Source organism: Neofelis nebulosa, chromosome 6 (assembly GCF_028018385.1).
Source record: "Neofelis nebulosa isolate mNeoNeb1 chromosome 6, mNeoNeb1.pri, whole genome shotgun sequence".
NCBI classification, from domain to species: Eukaryota; Metazoa; Chordata; class Mammalia; order Carnivora; family Felidae; genus Neofelis; species Neofelis nebulosa.
The window spans coordinates 87,686,978-87,705,112 of NC_080787.1; the positions used below are offsets into that span (position 1 = coordinate 87,686,978).

The 18,135-nt window shown below is 37.9% G+C and overlaps 1 long non-coding RNA gene across 1 annotated transcript; it reads left to right on the forward strand.

Moving 5' to 3' along the window:
• The first annotated feature begins 311 nt into the window (after nt 1-311).
• Nucleotides 312-13,780, forward strand: LOC131513475 (uncharacterized). The gene is made up of 3 exons (XR_009262601.1): nt 312-454; nt 9,166-9,260; nt 13,711-13,780. It is a non-coding gene; the product is annotated as an uncharacterized LOC131513475 (long non-coding RNA).
• The last annotated feature ends 4,355 nt before the right edge of the window (nt 13,781-18,135 follow it).

Here is an 18,135-nt window from a genome sequence, read left to right on the forward strand (position 1 = left end):
GAATTTGCATAGACTCATCGGTATGATCTGGTCAGTCACGTCAGTTGAGATAAAGTATTGTGCACGTTAAGAATATGAATGTAATAATATTGTTGACACTGGCACTTTGGAATTTAAAAATAGAGTCAAGATTTTAATCAGAAACTATTAATAGTAGTGGAAAATTTATATGTACAATAAAGAAGTATTAAAGTCTTTTTTTTCAGGCAACAGTGAAATCTTCATGTCCTCTTTCTACTTTGTCAAGAAGAGCCCTGTGTAAAGTTCTGTACACTTACTGTATTTTGTTTTGTTTTGTTTTCATCCAGACATCAGAGACTATTGGATCTCTAACAAACACACAAAGTCTCTAAGAAGAAGGATTGCTAAATGTGAAATCTGTCTTAAAGGACCTGCTTCAAAAATGTGCTCTCTCTGAATATGAGAGATATTGAAGGAGGACACATGAAGAGAGGTATTTGGCAAGTGTAGCCAGCAAGTAATCAGTAGCCAGAGAATCACTAGATGTCCTTATTCAACTTATTAAAATTATTTATAGGGCATCCTTACTTTCTTTACTGTTCTCTTCAATTATGAACAATAGATTCTTGACATTTTACATTTACATTTACTTAAATTTTCAACTCTACTGTGATCCTGATTACTGGTAATGAAATCACACAAAATTTTAAAAAGTAAATTAAAAAAAAATTACCTTCACGTGTGTTTCTTACGTCATAGTTGGCAAAACATCAAGATAAGCAAGTAAACTCCATTTCCCATACCTCCTTGGCTATTGTAAAATGGAGCTACAAAAATAAGATCCTGTAGGGTAAATACATAGACTGATCTTATGCAAAGAGCAGATAGGAAATTATATTGGGATGTTAGCGACATGAATTTATCACAAATGAGAGTGGTCGTATTTTCTGAAAGCAAACCTTGAGAAATGATTGACTAGAAATAGATTTAAGGGTGAACTTCTGGAAGTGTAGATTTCTCCAAGAAATCAAAAGAATCTTGAAAGTAGAGGCCCTATGGGAGTCTATTTCAAAGTAAACATTAAACATTTCCCTCAAGTCACCTTGGGAAATTCTAGGATTATCCTTTATCTTAGGAGAATTTCTGAATTGGGAGCGGGTAGGCTTATGCACAGAGAGACCCTTTGGAAAAGACTGAGTTATGCATAATCTCTTGGAGGTCTCTGTTATGGGGCCTTGTCAGGTCTCACAGAGCTTCCCTAGAATTTCAGATTGTGAGTTCCAAGGTCTAGAGTCCATCTATAGTAGACATAAAACAATGATATTTAGGCACAGAACACTTTTGACATGTCAGTTTCTGTCAGTGAGACCTGGTTATCAGGCATTTTCAAGGTAATTTATATGAAGAACCTCTAACAGTGCCAGTTATCAAAGCTGAGTGGAACAAATATGCAATCAAACTTTATTTATTTCACTTGAATATATGAATTAGTTCCTGCTGTTTTAACAAGTATCCAACTGGCATTCGTTAGAATTAAATGATGATCTCCAAGTGAGAAATATAGTATGTTGGTAATCATTAGCATTTTATTGACCAATTTGGAATCACTGAATAAAACTGAAATCAAACAAATGGCTGTTAGTATAGTAAATAAGAATAAGAAAAAAAGAAAAGATCTTTCCCCTGTTGCAATGTTAATTCTTTTCAAATGATTAATGAGGAAATATGAACAGAAAGTTAAAAAAATAACCCACCTATCAGATTTAGCATTAGCCAAAGGGCACGGACCATAAAGTCAATTATTGAAATTCTTAGAGATTTCCAATTCCTATTTATATTTTGGAAATAGTGTCCTTAAAATTAACAGAATTAAAATCTGCACTATTTATGGTCTCAAAACTTGTTTTCACTTTGTTTACTTAGCTAATGTAACAAATTTTTGCATAAATATTTGAGTTTTATTGGTTTCCCAAGATGTTCACAATGCTTTCTTAATAGTTTCTCTAATAATGTTTTCCCTGTTTGGTGATACCACAAGGACATACAATGGTGTCTCCAACATTTTTATATATTTTTTATAAGGCAGGGAATTTAGAAAGTTGTGAATTCTTGAGGTAGGTCGGGGACTGCAGCAGTAGTGGTCTGTGAAGTCACACTGAAGGAAGTAAAAGAAAGGAGAAAAAGGAAAATAAAGGGAAGGATGGAATGGGGGAGAGTTCAGGAATTCATAGGGCACTACTTTCATGAGAAACATTACATGGGTCCTCTCATTTACTCCTTACACTTACCATGGATAAAAAACAGTGCTCTAATTTTAACATTAAAACCAACGAGGCCCAGATAGTTAAGTAACTAGTTAGACAGCTAGCCATTCTAAAAGAAGAAGGATTTGAACTCAAGTCTATCTTAAACCATAGCACATTCATTTTCACTAACATCCTGGAGGGCCAGTATGTTTCAAAACTCTAATCAGTATTTAGACACTATGTGAACAGGGATAAAGCCTGATGGTGAAAGTTGCAGACTTGCAAAACTCCAGTGCACATTCCCACCAGGTCTCTTATGGTAAGTTAAGAGGGGTGGTTAGAAAAAAACAGGTCCCCCAGATATGCCTTGGGGTCAAACAGACACAGATAAGGCTGAGAATTTGAATCCTCGAATCTGTCCAAATATTCTTCCTTTTTTTAAAAGTAGGCTTCCCAGCCAGTGCAGGGCTTGAACTCATGACCCTGAGACCAAGACCTGAGGTGACATCAAGAGTTGGACGCTTAATCAACTGAGCCACTGATGTACCCCTGTCTGAACATACCTTTCTAATGGAGTAACCCCTCCTACCATTCTGCCTCTCCCAACTACTTATTCCTGTCTAAGAGAACCAGTCTTCTCCCACATTAAGAATTAAAGCCACAACAAAACAAAACAAAACAAAACAAAAGAAAACAAAACAAAACAAAACTTCAAATGATGTTACCTGGGGCAGATACTTCATAAGAAGGCATTGATTCTCTTTGGTATGCACTCCCAATGTCCCTCATTGACTCCATGTCCCAAATGAGAATTAAGTCCAAGCATAGCACAGAGAGATAAACTGGGGCCTCATCCAGGAGAAGACTGCTATTATACCAAGACAGTTGTCGTCTGGCAGGAAATTGTCTTCACTAAGGCATTAAGGAATACGTCGCTGAGGGGATCACTGGAATTCATGAAACGGGGTTGTACTCTGTAGGCTAGAGAAGACAGTGAGCTCTGCTGCAATGGAATTAGGCTCCCTGGTGGAAAAGATGGGACCCCAGAGTGGTAGAGGTCAGGTGTTTGCACGTAACCTTTAGAGATAGAGTGGGCACAATTACCATAATTAGCCACAGAGGTCTAGAGCAGTGGCTAATTATTCCCAGGGCTCTGGGAATGAAGTAGCTGAGCGGCCTCCTAATTGCTGTTTGACTTAGGTAAGCGGAAAAATTCCAGGTCTGCTGAGCAAAAACAAGACTTGAAGTAGTGTAGTGGGGTTCATGGCCTCTTACTCAATCCTAAACCTAAATGATCTCATGGACCAGAATGACTTAATTGGCAGGAAGGTCAGCCCTTTTTGAGGAAAGACTCTTGGAAAGGGCCTCAGCTCTTTACTGTGAGTCTCCCTCCAAGTCCTCTCTGGAGGCTTAATCCCTTAATAATGTGACTGAAAAAAAGCAAATAACCAGACCATAGGTGATTATTAGATACTGGCTCTGAACGGAACAGGGACTAGTGGAGATTAGGTGAAAGACAAAGTCTTGGCACAGTCAATGTTACCCCAAATTCTCTGGGATTGTTTCTCCTGTTAAGTCCCTAGTCCTGAAATATTTGAAGCAAACATACACTAACTGGTTCTCTATACGATGGAATGAGGCTAGAGCAGACAGTGAGGTCTGCTGCAGTGGAATTAGGGGTCCCAGAGTGGCAGGGGTCAAGTGTTGGCAGGTAACCTTCAGAGATATAGTGGGCACAATTACTCTAATTAGCCAAGGAATTCTATAGCAGTGGCTAATTATTATAGAACTGTTCCATACAACTTCCTCTTATGGGATCCTCCCCTCAAGATGTGATGCTCAATCAAAAGCAATACCACATTCTTGGTGGATACTCCCAACACCATTAAGAACTTAAGAGATAACAGAGTAAATGTTTCTATTTTATACCCATTTGACTTTCCTGCTTGACTACTACAAAAATTAGAAGGATCGTGGAGAATGACTGTTGATTATAACAACCTTAATCAGATGTTCTGGATATGATATGTTCACTGGAGCAAATGAAAAGTAACGTTGACCTTGGTATGCTATGCTATTACCCTAAAAACATTGTCTTATCTGCCAGCTACTTAACATAATCAGAGACAGTGTGCATTCATGTATCAGGGACAGCAGCACTATTTACCTTTTTTGTTTTTAGTTCTATGACAAATCTTTTGCTTTCTGTCTTAATCTCACATGGAGGAAACTTTGTTGTTTACTTGTGGCATTCCATAGCCTACACACTGATTCATTGCCTTATGCTAACTGAAGCCGGTCAGAAGGAAGTTACAAGCACCATAGTTGCTTTAGTGAGATACATGAAGGCCTGCCGAGTCCATGTCAGGAAGGCATGTCTGGGGATACTTTCCTAAAGTAAAAGACAAGGTGCTGCACTTGTTACTACCCTCCAAAGAGAAAAAAAGGCAGAAATGCTTCATTTACTTCTGTAAAATTTGGTGCAAATATATAAAATATCTGGGCATGTTATTTTTTAATGTTTGTTTATTTTTGAAAGTGAGAGAGAGACAGAGCATGAGCGGGGAAGGGGTAGAGATAGAGGGAGACACAGAATTCAAAGCAGGCTCCAGGCTTTGAGCTGTCAGCACAGAGCCCGACGTGGGGCTGGAACTCACGGACAGCAAGAACATGACCTGCACTGAATTCGAACACTTAACTGACTGAGCCACCCAGGCGCCCCAGGCATGTTATTTTAATATATTTACCAGGTAGCGTATAAGGCTGCAGTTTTGAATAAGGCCCAAAGCAAGAGAAGGCTACACAGCAGGCCTAGGCTATAGTGCAATCATCCTGACATATGGACCTTATATAACCCAGCAGGCACAATGATGAAGGGGACTGTGGTATACAGAGATATTTTATGAGATCTCTGCCGCATCTGAACATGAGAATAACAATGGAGACCACTTGGGTTTTACATTAGATCCATGCCCTATTCTGCCAGTGATTATTCTCCATTTGAAAAGTAGCTCCTGGTGTATACCTGGGTTTTGGTAAATAAACCCCAATTGCCTAATCATGGGACACCAAGTGTGTTTATGATGCAAGTTGCCCAAAATGGAAAAGCCAGACAAGAACATATTCTAAGGGGTACAATGCTGAGGGATGAATTGTGCTGATTTTTCTGTTTCTTCTTCCAGTTCAGTTCTTTACTCTTTTTACCCTGTTGTGTGCTCTGAGAAGTATATCCTGGGCCCCCTTGCACCTGTAGCTTCTAGTTGTGTTTGGCCAGTGAGAAGTAATGAAATGGAGGGCAATGGGAAATTGATTACTACTTTATTTCCTTTGCCTCCTCTCTGCTGAGCTGAGGTTTCGCGGTAGTTGGGTTTCCTCTCTAGATCAACACCTCCTTTCCCTAATGGCCACAACTAAAACTCCTTGAAACAGTCTGAGAATAGTGTTGCCCCCCACACCCCCGCCCAAACCCCTTGCTAGTCCTTGGGACCTTCAACATTCTCTTTTGTTGCTCCTAACCTATTTCACACTTCTGTAAATAGTTCCTTTATTTAACTCTCAGCCATTATTCCTTTGAGTATGCAATCATTTTTTTTGTCCCCTCAGAATCAATGACAGAATGAAAAGAGGATCCTGGGAAAATATCAGGTCATACTGTACTATGCATTTATGGGCTTTTTAGTAAGAGATAAATAAAACCTATCTCTTTTAAAGATACTGTTACTTTGGGGTTTTCTATTATAGGCAGCCAAGCATAATCCTCAATGATATAATTCCTCACTTTGGTAACTCTTTCTCCCACTTGCCTGGAAAGTGCCGCTGTTTTGGCCTCATCCCAGTATCCACTGTATCCCATAGATGTCTCTCTTTCCTCTGAGTGTCAACAGACTTAGTGCCTTTACTGCTTATTTTGGGCTGAGAATGTCTAAAATGTATCATTATCTACCATTCCCATATCATCCACTGTCCCTTAACCAAAATTCAGCCAACATGCCCTGAACTCAGTAGGTAATCAATGTATGTTGTTGATAAGATGATATTTCCCCCATTTATTTAGGAGGAGTCAAATTTCATAGCCTTTTAAGTGCAGAAGACTGATAGTTTAAGTAGTTTCTTTCTGGATTCTTGCCATAAGTCTGTCTTATGACAAGCTTTTTTTTTTTTCCTCTGATTCTGCCAGAAAAGCAATGTGGAAGACTATCGTGGGGGATGCTTTAGTAAAGAGGGAAGAAGAGACTCAGGCCCTGTATCATCTGGCTCCATGGTCACGTGCTGGGGCAGCCTCTGGTGTACATGGCCCTCAAAGACCTTTCTGCAGGTTGTGATCCTGTCAATCTGCTCATTTCACTCCGGTGAAAACTCCTCTTTCTCACCCACACCTATTCTTCCAAAAGCTGTAGCTAAGACTGCTAGTCCCTCACTGAAGGATGATTTTTGTCAGTATGTGTGTGACTGGCACATATCTCATGAGATTAGAGGCACTAGAAGGGCAAAGGCTTTTTCTGCCTTGGGTACTTTTATATCCTTAGTGGCTAACACATGCCTGCGTTATAGCAGAAAGTCAAAGAAGTAATTTTACCTAAAATAGTAAACACATCTCCAAGATCTCAGTCAAAATCCAGCATAGTATTCCTCCATAAAATCTTCCTTTCTACTATTTTTCATCACCTTCAAAATGCTACATGTGATAGATTTTACTCCCTCTATAATTCCATAGTAATTCATATATGTTTCTCTTATACATATTTGTTATTTGTTATTTGTCATGCTACCTCACAATTACATGTGTGTTTCCTACTAGCCTATGTCATTATCAAGCATAGTAGCTATACAACGGAGTGTTTAAACACCTGGGCTCTGAATTCCAGCTCTGCTACTTTATACCTATGTCTTCTTAAGTTAATGTAACTGCTAAGAGTCAGTTTCCTTATTTGTAAAGTGGAGACAATTTATTTATCCATGTATTTATCATTGATGTATTTGTTATGTGTTAGGTGCCAAGGTAGGTATTGGTGATAGAGTTAAGAGAAAAGAAAAAGAAAAAGGAAAGGAAAGAAGAGGAAAAGAAAGGAAAGTGGACAATGTCCTTGCCCTGATAGACAGCACCTTCTAGCTATAGATATATCCATATCTAGCCATGTCAAAATCTTCAAAACAAGCAAACAATACAATTTCATACATTTACAAGTCATCCAAAAAAATAAAGGAAGATAAGGGAGTAGAGCTTGTTAGAGCTGGCAGACGGTCCTGGTGTTTGTTAGGGAAGCTGATTTGTGAATTGAAGAAGACCCTCAAGTCCTTATATTCTGTTTCTTCTCCTTGAGGCATTGGTATGATTACACATTCTATTGTCTCTGGAGTTAGGCATGACCTTGTGAATTGCTTTGGCTCATGAAAGGTGGACAGAAGGGAGTCTCATGCAGAAGCTTTAAGACAAGCCAATTAAAATTTGCTGTAACTTCTTTCCCCTCCTGGAATTATTATGGAAATGTTTATTGAGAAGGGGCTTTCATTAGCTTAGGGGACCCACACTGGACATCGGCCCATGATTTGACAATTGTTTTTGCTACAGCGTAACCTATGTATCCTTACTGACACGTGCCTCTCATCACAATGTCTGTCACCCAGAAAGTGCTCGCTAAGTTCTTCTTCTTATTATTAATTTTATTTGGGTAACATTTGTATTGCCAATGTTGAAACATAGTAGGGAGTCAATATCTTTTTCCTAATAAGCATGAGTTTTAAGGTATTAAAGTGCAAGTCTTTCGAGCCTACCTTCACAGATAGGAAAAGTAAAGTCCAAGTAATTCAAATTACCTGTCAGAGGGGGCACAGTGTCAGCCTGTAGATCCAAAGAGGACCCCCAGGGGGAAAATTAAACTTTAGGTTTCTAATGCTATTTTTCTATTGATTAGCAATATAAAACTAGATACACACACTTTTGAAGTTATTTTATTCGACAACATAATAAATCTAATTATAAATTCAGAAAACCTTTAAAAATCAAGTATATAAATAAAAAATGTTAACTCAAGTAAAATACTATTAGGAATAGTAAACTTTGTCTCAAAATGCCAATATAAACTAACAATGGTTATTTATTTTGAGCCACAAAATTAAATTTTAAAAGAAATAACTAAGTAACTTAACCAGACAGAAATGTCAGTTTGAACTGAAATATAGCTCAGTTTCTCTTAAACCTTTGCAAGGGAGCCACAGGAAAAAAACCCATAACTTTTTCTTGTGGCAGAAATTGCTAACAGCACCAGAGTAAATCTGCTGGTTGTGAAACATGTAAGGACAGATCTGGAGAAGGGGGAGAAATGCAAAACACATCAGAGGCAATTTTTCAGTGGATAAAATTAAATCAAAGGAAAAAGCAAGTTTACTGGGACATAAATATAAATGATAAAATGAGAACTACATTTTCTAAAATAAGAATGTGTCCCTTACGTATTTGAGTACTGTCTATGAAATCAACTCCATGATTTAAAATTCTATAAATGAAATTTTAAATATTCTATTTCTGATGTATACTAAAAACTAGTGAATTGATTGTATTGTTTCTTTTTAGAGCTCGCTATCTACTACAACAACTGCTGGAGCAAAAGAATAAAATTGAATTTGTATTATATGTTGATGACAAATACAGTACAATCACAATAGTAGCTTTAATAGACTTGACTTGAAATAATGTGCTTTAATAGGCTTGATTTGAAAATATGCAGGTAATGGTTTTTCTAAGTTGTTGAAATAACCAATACAATTTCCTCCACTCTGGGAACTGAACAAGAACAAATTAGTCAGTAGACTAGGCCATAGAGTTACACTGCACTTTTAATTTTCCTGTTGTTTTACAAGACATGTTAACCTAAATAGAACAGATTTGTGAAATGTGTTCTAGTAAGAATGAGAAATTGCCTTTTGCTTTGCTTTTAGATTTTTTTCTTTTTATTCCAAGCTTGTAGCGCTGATTATGTGACTATCGAACGAAACCTTAACCAATCAACCAAGTTTCCAGAAAGAGTTTTCTAGGAACTGCATGGTTCAATTTGGGTAGGTATAAAAAACAAACACACCCATACAAAAATTACTACAACAATAAAAATGACGTAGTTCTTAAGTTTGTATCAATAAAAGTTTATTTTAATTGATCTGTATATCTATTTCAGTTGACAAGTAGCTTTTAATTTGGAAAATAGAATATAAAAATCTTTTCAAATAGTAAACCATTAAGAAAAATAATTATTTTTCAAGGAAGAGATATTCATATATATCCTATATTAAGTCATATATATGCTCTCCATGACTATATACACACACATTCCACATATAGAGGCATACATATGTATATGTGTGGCTTCAAGTCTGTGTTTGTGTACAATATTGGAAACAATATGAACAAAGTTTGAACTTATTTCTTTCTCATTTGTTTGAGAGAGAGCCTGCAAGTGGGGGAGAGGGAGACAGAGAGAGAGACAGAATTGTAAGCAAGCTCCACGCTGACACGGGCCTTGATTCCACAACCATGGGATCATGACCTGAGCCGAAATCAAGAGTTGGATGCTCAACCGACTGAGCCACCTGCATGCCTCAATTTCTTTTGTGATAAAGTGAAAGCACAGTTCCTGTCCTTTTCTTGAGTTCAATGAGGTTGCTTTAAATGGTTTGACATGGGGCGCCTGGGTGGCTCAGTCGGTTAAGCATCCGACTTCAGCTCAGGTCACGATCTCGCGGTCCGTGAGTTCGAGCCCCGCATCGGGCTCTGGTCTGATGGCTCGGAGCCTGGAACCTGCTTCCGATTCTGTGTCTCCCTCTCTCTCTGCCCCTCCCCCGTCCATGCTCTGTCTCTCTCTGTCTCAAAAATAAATAAACGTTAAAAAATAAATAAGTAAATGGCTTGACACAACTGTATTAACAGGGGTAGTCATACTCCCCTGAGTTTCTAAAATGTATTAAAATAAAAGACTCTTCCACTAACAAATTCTACTAGAATTATCAATTCTTCACCACTGAAGTTTAGCCATTAGGCAGATGGATGGGTTTTTACTCCTCCTATCATTTTTAATTGTCATGGAATTACATTTATCCTCCCTAAACCAGTACAATGTATGCTGTTCTTGCTTCAGTTGAAAGGGATGCACCCTAGAAGAGATAAATTATTCCATTATCACCAAAACATTTATTAAATGTCCATATTTTTAGGAGGCAGGGATGAATGTTATAGATGGGAATTAATTAGGCTCAATTCCTGCCTCATTGGAGGTTAGAGTGTAAGATGTCCAGACAGCAATGATGCAGGCATTTTAAGGCCATGCATCAAACACGGGGAAAGAGATGAGTTAAGTAAGTTTCTATCAAGAACATTTGCACCCTTGAGCAAAGTATATCAGTGAACTGGGTGAAAAAGGACACCCTCGGGTGATGCATGTCATGGTGATTCACAACCACTCCACCAATCATGTAGGAAAGACCCCTGCCGAAATCCCAGGATTTAACTGAGTGCTGTTCAGGATAAGAAGGGGTAGGCACAGTGGGATTTTCCCTAAATCTTCCATATCTCATCTCAGAAATTACTGAAGGGAAGGGATTGCCAGCTACATCTGCACTACATATTTTTTAAATGTCTTATGTGCTGGGGGGAAGAGGGGTCAGATAGGGAATACGCCACTTATTGGCAAACATCATGGAGAACTACACTAGAGCAGTGGACACCTTTCATACTGGTAGAGTTTTAAGTAAGTGCTTAGAGAATTACACCCATTTCACATATCAGCTATCCCTAATACACCAATATATCACTACCTCTCCTTTACTACCCACCGCTAGGTGGTTCCCGGATCTTACTAATTCTACCACATTTCTGTTGCTCAACTTATCTCTCCTTCATCTTTTGCAAAACAAACCAAATTAACATAGATTGCTAATGTTTTCTTTTTTTTTCTTTTTTTAAATGCTTTTATTTTAGAGAAAGAGAGTGCCTATGAGAGCAGGAAGGAAGGGCAGAAGGAGAGGGAGAGAGAGAGGGGGAGAGAAAGAAAGAGAGAGAGAGAGAGAGAGAGAGAGAGAGAGAGAATCTCAAGCAGGCTCCACGTTCAGTGCAGAGCCTGACACAGGGCTCAATCCCACGACCCTGGGATCATGACCCAAGTCATAATTAAGAATCAGTCATTCAACCAACTGAGCCACCCATGCACCCCTGTTTATCTTTTCTTTCTGAATAACTGCCTAGCCATTTTTTTTCTCTCTAGTCTGTCTACCAATTCTTTCCATAATAGGTCCATGTGGCCTATTAATTTGAGATTATTTTTTTAAAAAATATGCATCATATCATACATTTTTCACTTAAAAAAATCCAAGAGCTTTCCATCAGTTAGGCAATGAATGCTTGACTCATGAAATTAACACGTAAATGACACTGATGTATCAGTTTTTTCTTCAAGAACTGTTCCCTCACTGCCTTCCTGTTCCCCCATCTCAGCCATGAGCTTGATGAACGCATTGTGAGTTTTCCCGCCTATCTGTATGTATATATATTGTTCCCTCAGCTTGAAATATTGTTGTCGTTCTTCTCCACTTGAAGAGCCCTTTATTTACCTCCAATATCAAGTCTAAATGTCGTCTCTTTTACATAGATTTCTGGTGTGTTCCGAGCCAGCTCAGCACTCCCTACTGTTTTACCCATTACATTTTATGGGTCTGATTCTTCCAATGCAGGAGAGCTCTTAGAAGGCAGACACGGTCTTGTTCATGCATCCTCACTTGCCAACACTATCGGTGAATTAATATAATTTTCTTACGTGTTGATTTTTATTTTTATAGTTATTTCAAGCACATTGTTTCATTTTATACTTTCCATAAGTTTGTAAAGTATTACACAGCAGATGTTGTTCCCATATAACAGATAAGGAAATTGAGTATTAAAGCCAACACATCACTGAGAGCTTTCTCTTTGTTTTAAATATTTGTTTTGTTTTACTTACAGCTTAATATCTTTCCAGCATATTATGGCATTTGTTTTATACACATTACATTTAATCACATGTGAGCGTGTATGTGTTTCCCTCTGCTATGGGGTAAAAAGAAAAACCACCCTTTTGCATGTATATGACTTTCTTTGAACATTCATTAAAGATCAGCATATTATAAACAACAAAAAAAAAACCCTCTTATCCCTTACTTCTTTCATTTTGACTCTAACCTCATCATGACATAAAACTACTGCTTGACAGATGATCCAACCAAGGTATTATAAAACATTCTTGATAGGTGCTTTAGGTTAATGATTTATGAAATAATTGTTGAGGTCAACTACTATGAACAGAGCATTCCAAAAGTCTTAGTACAAAAGTTCTAATAGATCATATCCTTTGTGCACTTTAGGGGAGGTAACCATAAATTTATTTTGATAATGTCTATGTCAGTCGGTATGTTTTATTTTTCTTTCATGCAAAAGAATGAGTATTAATATAAGGGAAAACCTGTGATTAATAGAGGCAAATGCAAAAGGACCTAGTTAATGTTGTTCCTACATTTCTATGTTGAAAATAAACCAGATTAAGTTTTCAGCATATATGAGAGGAAAGAGGGGAAATAATTATTAGCCAATATAACTGACTCATTTTTATTTCCAGAAAACAGCAAGATTTAGGAACATAGATAGGGAAATATTGAGAGAAAGAACATTCAGGCATTTTTATAACTCTTAAAAGGAAGGGCAAATGACTAGATGATGGATTTTGTGGGATAATCCTGTGTTTTCCTATACACGACAAAGTCACTTAGGCAGCTGTCAGTGGGGCACATTGCTTCAATTGCTTCTATAGTGGCTGTGATGGTTTTGTCCTGGCTCATTCACATTTGTGTGCACAGCCCTGCATTTATAAGCCGATGCCTGAGATCGGTTAGTGATTTTCTTCTGACCAAATGTGTGTGTACAAATATCTCCTCTTATCTGAACATTTTGAGGAAAGTTTGGTAAATCGTGCACGAATCAGGAGGGAGGACATAAATCAAAAGTAAAATCATGATTTCAACGCCTTGAACTCTTGCTGTGTATTTTGTCACTCTTGGGCCTTACTCAAATGGTTAATGAGACCAAAACTATTTGAAATGCATGTCTCTAAAATTTAAGTGGGATGCCACCACATTTGAGCAAAGAGCTATTAAAATGATGAAATCATTATATTGGGTCCAACGATGAAAGACCTTGTAAATATTTAGTCTCTCTCAGTCACAAACCACTTAAATGGATGAATATAGTCTAGTCATTGGTTTATGGTTCTAATAACCTCCAGGAAATGTCAAATTCACATGCTGTCCCAGAACACAAGATTTAGCTTTTGGATTTTTAATTTAACTAAAAGATGTGTAAAAGCACACAGTCATCCAGCTCCCTATTGGCTCCACATCTGTGTAGGATTATATGCAAACAATGTTTGAGTTAGCATTGGCAGTCACATAGGCTTGCTAGCTGAAATGTAATTAATTGTATTTTTTTTTTAAGATAGACAAAAAGGAATGAAGGAGGACAATTTGGACAAGCACTGTTTTCAGCAATAATCTTACATATGAGGTAAGGCTCAAAGTTGCCAAAATGGAATCTGGAAATAGAGATCCATCAGCCTTGTGTCTAAAGTAAATCATAATTGTTCTGAAAATGATTAACGCTGGGTGACAGCCAATGTTCCTTTGATAAAATAGTACTTAGTCTGATTCTACAATTGAGCAGACAGGAAATGGCTCACCTTTTGGTAATGAATTAACTCTTTCCTATAGGGCTTCAGTAATTCCTAAACTTAAGCCCTCAAAATGTCTAGGATACTAGGAAATTAAACAGAGTTTCCAAGGGTAGCAAACAGTTATTCTTTCTCTATAATTATCTTACATTCCTTAGTTTTACTCTTATCTGAAGATTATGTTGGACAATATACCTATTGCTCAGGGAACTTAAAAATTCTCTCTGTTGATTTGGCTTCCTCAAAGTAGAAGTTCATAAACAATGGCATGGCAGTACTCCTTGGTGACATTTTCAGCCTGCAAAAGTTACACAAAATATTTTTCAATACTTTATAATAAAGTGAGACACAAGCAGAGCAAATTTCTACAATTTGTCAAATGTAGTCCATAAATTTGTAATAAGATTTGCAATTTCCTGATTCCTGGAATGCAAAAAACAAAAAGCAAAAAAAACTTGAAATACCCACCCCATCCCCCAACCTAAAACAACAAAGTATGAAGCTGGGTCTCCTTCATCATACTGTGTATTTAAATGTAGACACATGTCTCCCCATTCCACACCATGCACCCTATATGCAACATTGCCAAGCCCAGGCTCTTCCTTCCCATGGGGATAAGTTAAATCCATCTAGAAAATGATTCGATCTGCAGAATGCAGATCATTTTAAACTGGAATGAAGAATAAAGCCTTGGAGACAGCACAGAATGTGGTTATAGTAGTCCACGTTAAAAATGACCAGAGCATCAACAAGGGATTTGGCTGCTAGACTAGTGTGGTTATTAATGGACAAATGCTCTTTCCTCAACCGGGGAACTGCTTCTACTCCTTGTGGTTATGGGAATAGGAAATGGAAGGAGACAACACTTTACTGGCAGACACATTACTGACCCTGCAGAGGCAGCAAGAATAATGAGCAGAGAAGGCTTTAGAGAAGAGTGTCCTGCCAAGCAGAATAATTGCTACAAGAAGTACAGGATACATTGGACATGATGGTGACTGGGTTGGATCATCCTCTATCAGAGTAGGGTGGATCAACCAAATGTGCTGGTGAATCAAATTATCCTAGAATGTTGAAATCACTGGGTAGGAAGCAAGGGCATCCTAATTCCTGTCCATTTATGAGTCATGGATATTTGAAGGAACCAACTTTTTATGTGTTATGACACATGTAGACAGCTACTTGCTACCCATATATCTGGAATGGTCCTGAGTTCAGATGTCCATTATGCAATCTGAATATGTCCTGATTTTTTTGCTTTATTCAATATTGCAATCAAAATTATGTAGAAATGCAGTTTTAGACTAGAACAACTCTCCAAGACATGCTTAAAACCAACCAACAAACAAAAGGGTTAGGATGTTTTTTTGTAATTACAAATTTTTGCAGTTATGTTTGGTTAGAAATGAACAAATATTAAATGTATGTTTTTTGGTTTGATATTTTGCTTATTTTGCGTCTCAAAATTGTTTACTTATGACAGAATCAAATCCTTGTGAAAAACATATTTGGAACAGAGTCAAGACAATATAATGCATCAAACAGATGAAGGAGAAATAAATAATGAAAGAACATAAATAAATAAAATAAAGTGAGAAAGCAAGCCATGTTACGGTAGGCTAAATGATATCTAGACGGGCCTCTCCTTAGAAACAGATATTCTGTTTAGTGTTTTTTCTCTTTTCTCTAGCACCTTGACTTAGGGAGCCCAAAGAATAGCTTCTCCTGAGAACAAAAGCACAATTAAAGGAGTCATGCAGAGGGACAAACCAGTCCTCACCTCTGCCACTTAGAACTTGACACATAAGTGGATAATTTCTGAAGCAAGACAGCTTTTGCGGAACTATATTTTTGAGATGCTTAAAATTCCTCCACTAACGATATATTCTTCCACTTGTGATTTATTATTGAATTTTAGAGCAGGAACTTATCAAGGCTTTTTGGGGTCTCTAAAGAAACAATTTGTTGAAATGAAACTGCCCCTGGTAAGGGTCAGAACATTATGAGCAGGCACTCGGGCAGTTTTCTTCATAATCATGTTAGAAAATCTTGCTTGCTGGAAAGGGAAAATAAGATGACCCCTCTAAGGAGCTATGGGAAAAGGAAAATCGGTGCTTTGAGTGGGAAGCAATGCGAGTGAAAAGGTATTAAAATGGAGTTTCTTTGGATCCCTGCCTTTTCTGCTGTTTGCCCCCACTCTGCATACAAAGGGGTCCAGCTCTGGCTGCTCTTCCTGATGATATTATTGGCAGTCAGCTGAAAGTCTGCACAGAGAATGCCACAGTCACGGCAGGATTGTTTCTGTATTGAAAAAGCAGAGAGCAACTTCTTGGCACTCCATCGGAAGAGATGTGATTTCCTAACGAAAGTGGAATGCTCGGTCAGAAGAGTTGTTGGAACTTCCCCCTCTGCCATGAAACCTGGTGAATGGTTTGAGTTCTTCCAAAATTATTTCAAATTGAGCTGCTAGGAGGCTGTGCCGACCGTTCCAATTTTCCTCTCAATTTTGCATTTTGTTGGATGCTTCCCTCAAGTCTTCCAGTGTAGTTCAGTCATTAGTCAGAGCTGGAAGGTTTATTATTTATTTTGACAGTCACCAGCCTATTTTGTCAAACAGTACACATTACTGCTCCATTTGACAGGTGTTACTCTTAAAATCCTTCAGTTTCTTTTTCCTCCTTTGAGCGAGGCTTCTGTGTCTGCTGTCTTGTTTGCCTTCCCAAAGGGAGCACGGTACATTTTCTGGTTGATAAAAGCTTTATGTTGTTGCTACTTTTCAGTGACAGATTAGGCAGCCATTGGTCAAAAACTTTTTTCTTGATTTAATCTAAATTTTGGTGATGTGCTTAAGCTGGGATCCAGTGGGAGATTAAATAGAAGGATGAAAGAAAGGATGGTGGGCGCAGTGTAACTAGAGGCAAGAAAGCACTGCCATTTCGCCGAAAGATGAATATTATGAGGTTACAGAGGTCAAAACGAGCTTTAAGTTTAACGGTGTGAGGATTAGGCCAGAGGGAAAAAAAGCCACATCATTTATTTGTTGCTCTTCCAAAAGGAAAATGCATGTGACCGTCATGACCTAGAAGAGAATGGTAGGTCAGGGGAAAGAGGTTAGGTAGGTCTTTGTGGAGAAGATGGCTTCTGAATTGATTTAAAAAAAAATTAATGTTTCTTTATTTTTGAGGGAAAGGAGAGAGAGAGAGAGAGAGAGAGAGAGAGAGAGAGAGAGAGAGAGAGAGAATGAGTGGGGGAGGGGAAGAGAGAGAGAAAGACACAGAATCTGAAGCAGGCTCCAGGCTCTGAGCTGTCAGCACAGAGCCTGATGCAGGGCTTGAACTCACAGACCATGAGATCATGACCTGAGCCTAAATGAGAGGTTTAACCAACTGTCCCACCTAGGCGCTCCATGAATTGATTTTTAAAGGTAAATGGTAATACAGACAAAAGAAGAGGTAGTCAGAAGGGCTTTCTATAATGATACCAATATAGGTGGGATGGTGAATTTGATTTTGGATATGTCGCTTACAACATATTAGGAAGTGTTTGGGAATGAAGTTTTCTCTGATATTCATGGCCCATCACTGTTACCCATTTGGTTGGCTAACTTCCTTATCTACTCAAGTGTCATTTCCTCAGGAAGACTTCTGACTTCTGACTTGCTGACAGTGTGGAGCCTGCTTGGGATTCTCTCTCTCTTCCTCTCTTTGTCTTTCCCTTGCTTTCTCTCTTTCTCTCTCTCTCTTTCTCTCTCTCTCTCAAAATAAATAAAGAAACTTAATAAAATAAAATAAAGTAAAATAAAATAAAATAGATATGATACTTTCATCTCAGGATGATTGTGGAGATTAGTTTTGAAAAAAAAAAACACTTTCTAGAAGGCCTGAATTTGTTAAGTACTCACCAAATGCAAATTTATAACTTCATGAAATCTTTCTATAGCACTCATCTGCACCATACTGATTGGTAACACTTTAAGTACATGCTATATCTTCACAATTAAGGAGTAAACTACTTGAAGGCAGTGACTCCCCAGATCCTTGGCATAGGGCCATACACATTTAGAATTTGGAACATGATAAAGTCTGTTGATTAAGACATTAACGTTACTTTAAAAATATAAGCACCATTTTGGGGGGAGTAAATGTGAACTCACTGGCTTTACTGGAATTAAGACAATGTGTATTAGTTTGTTA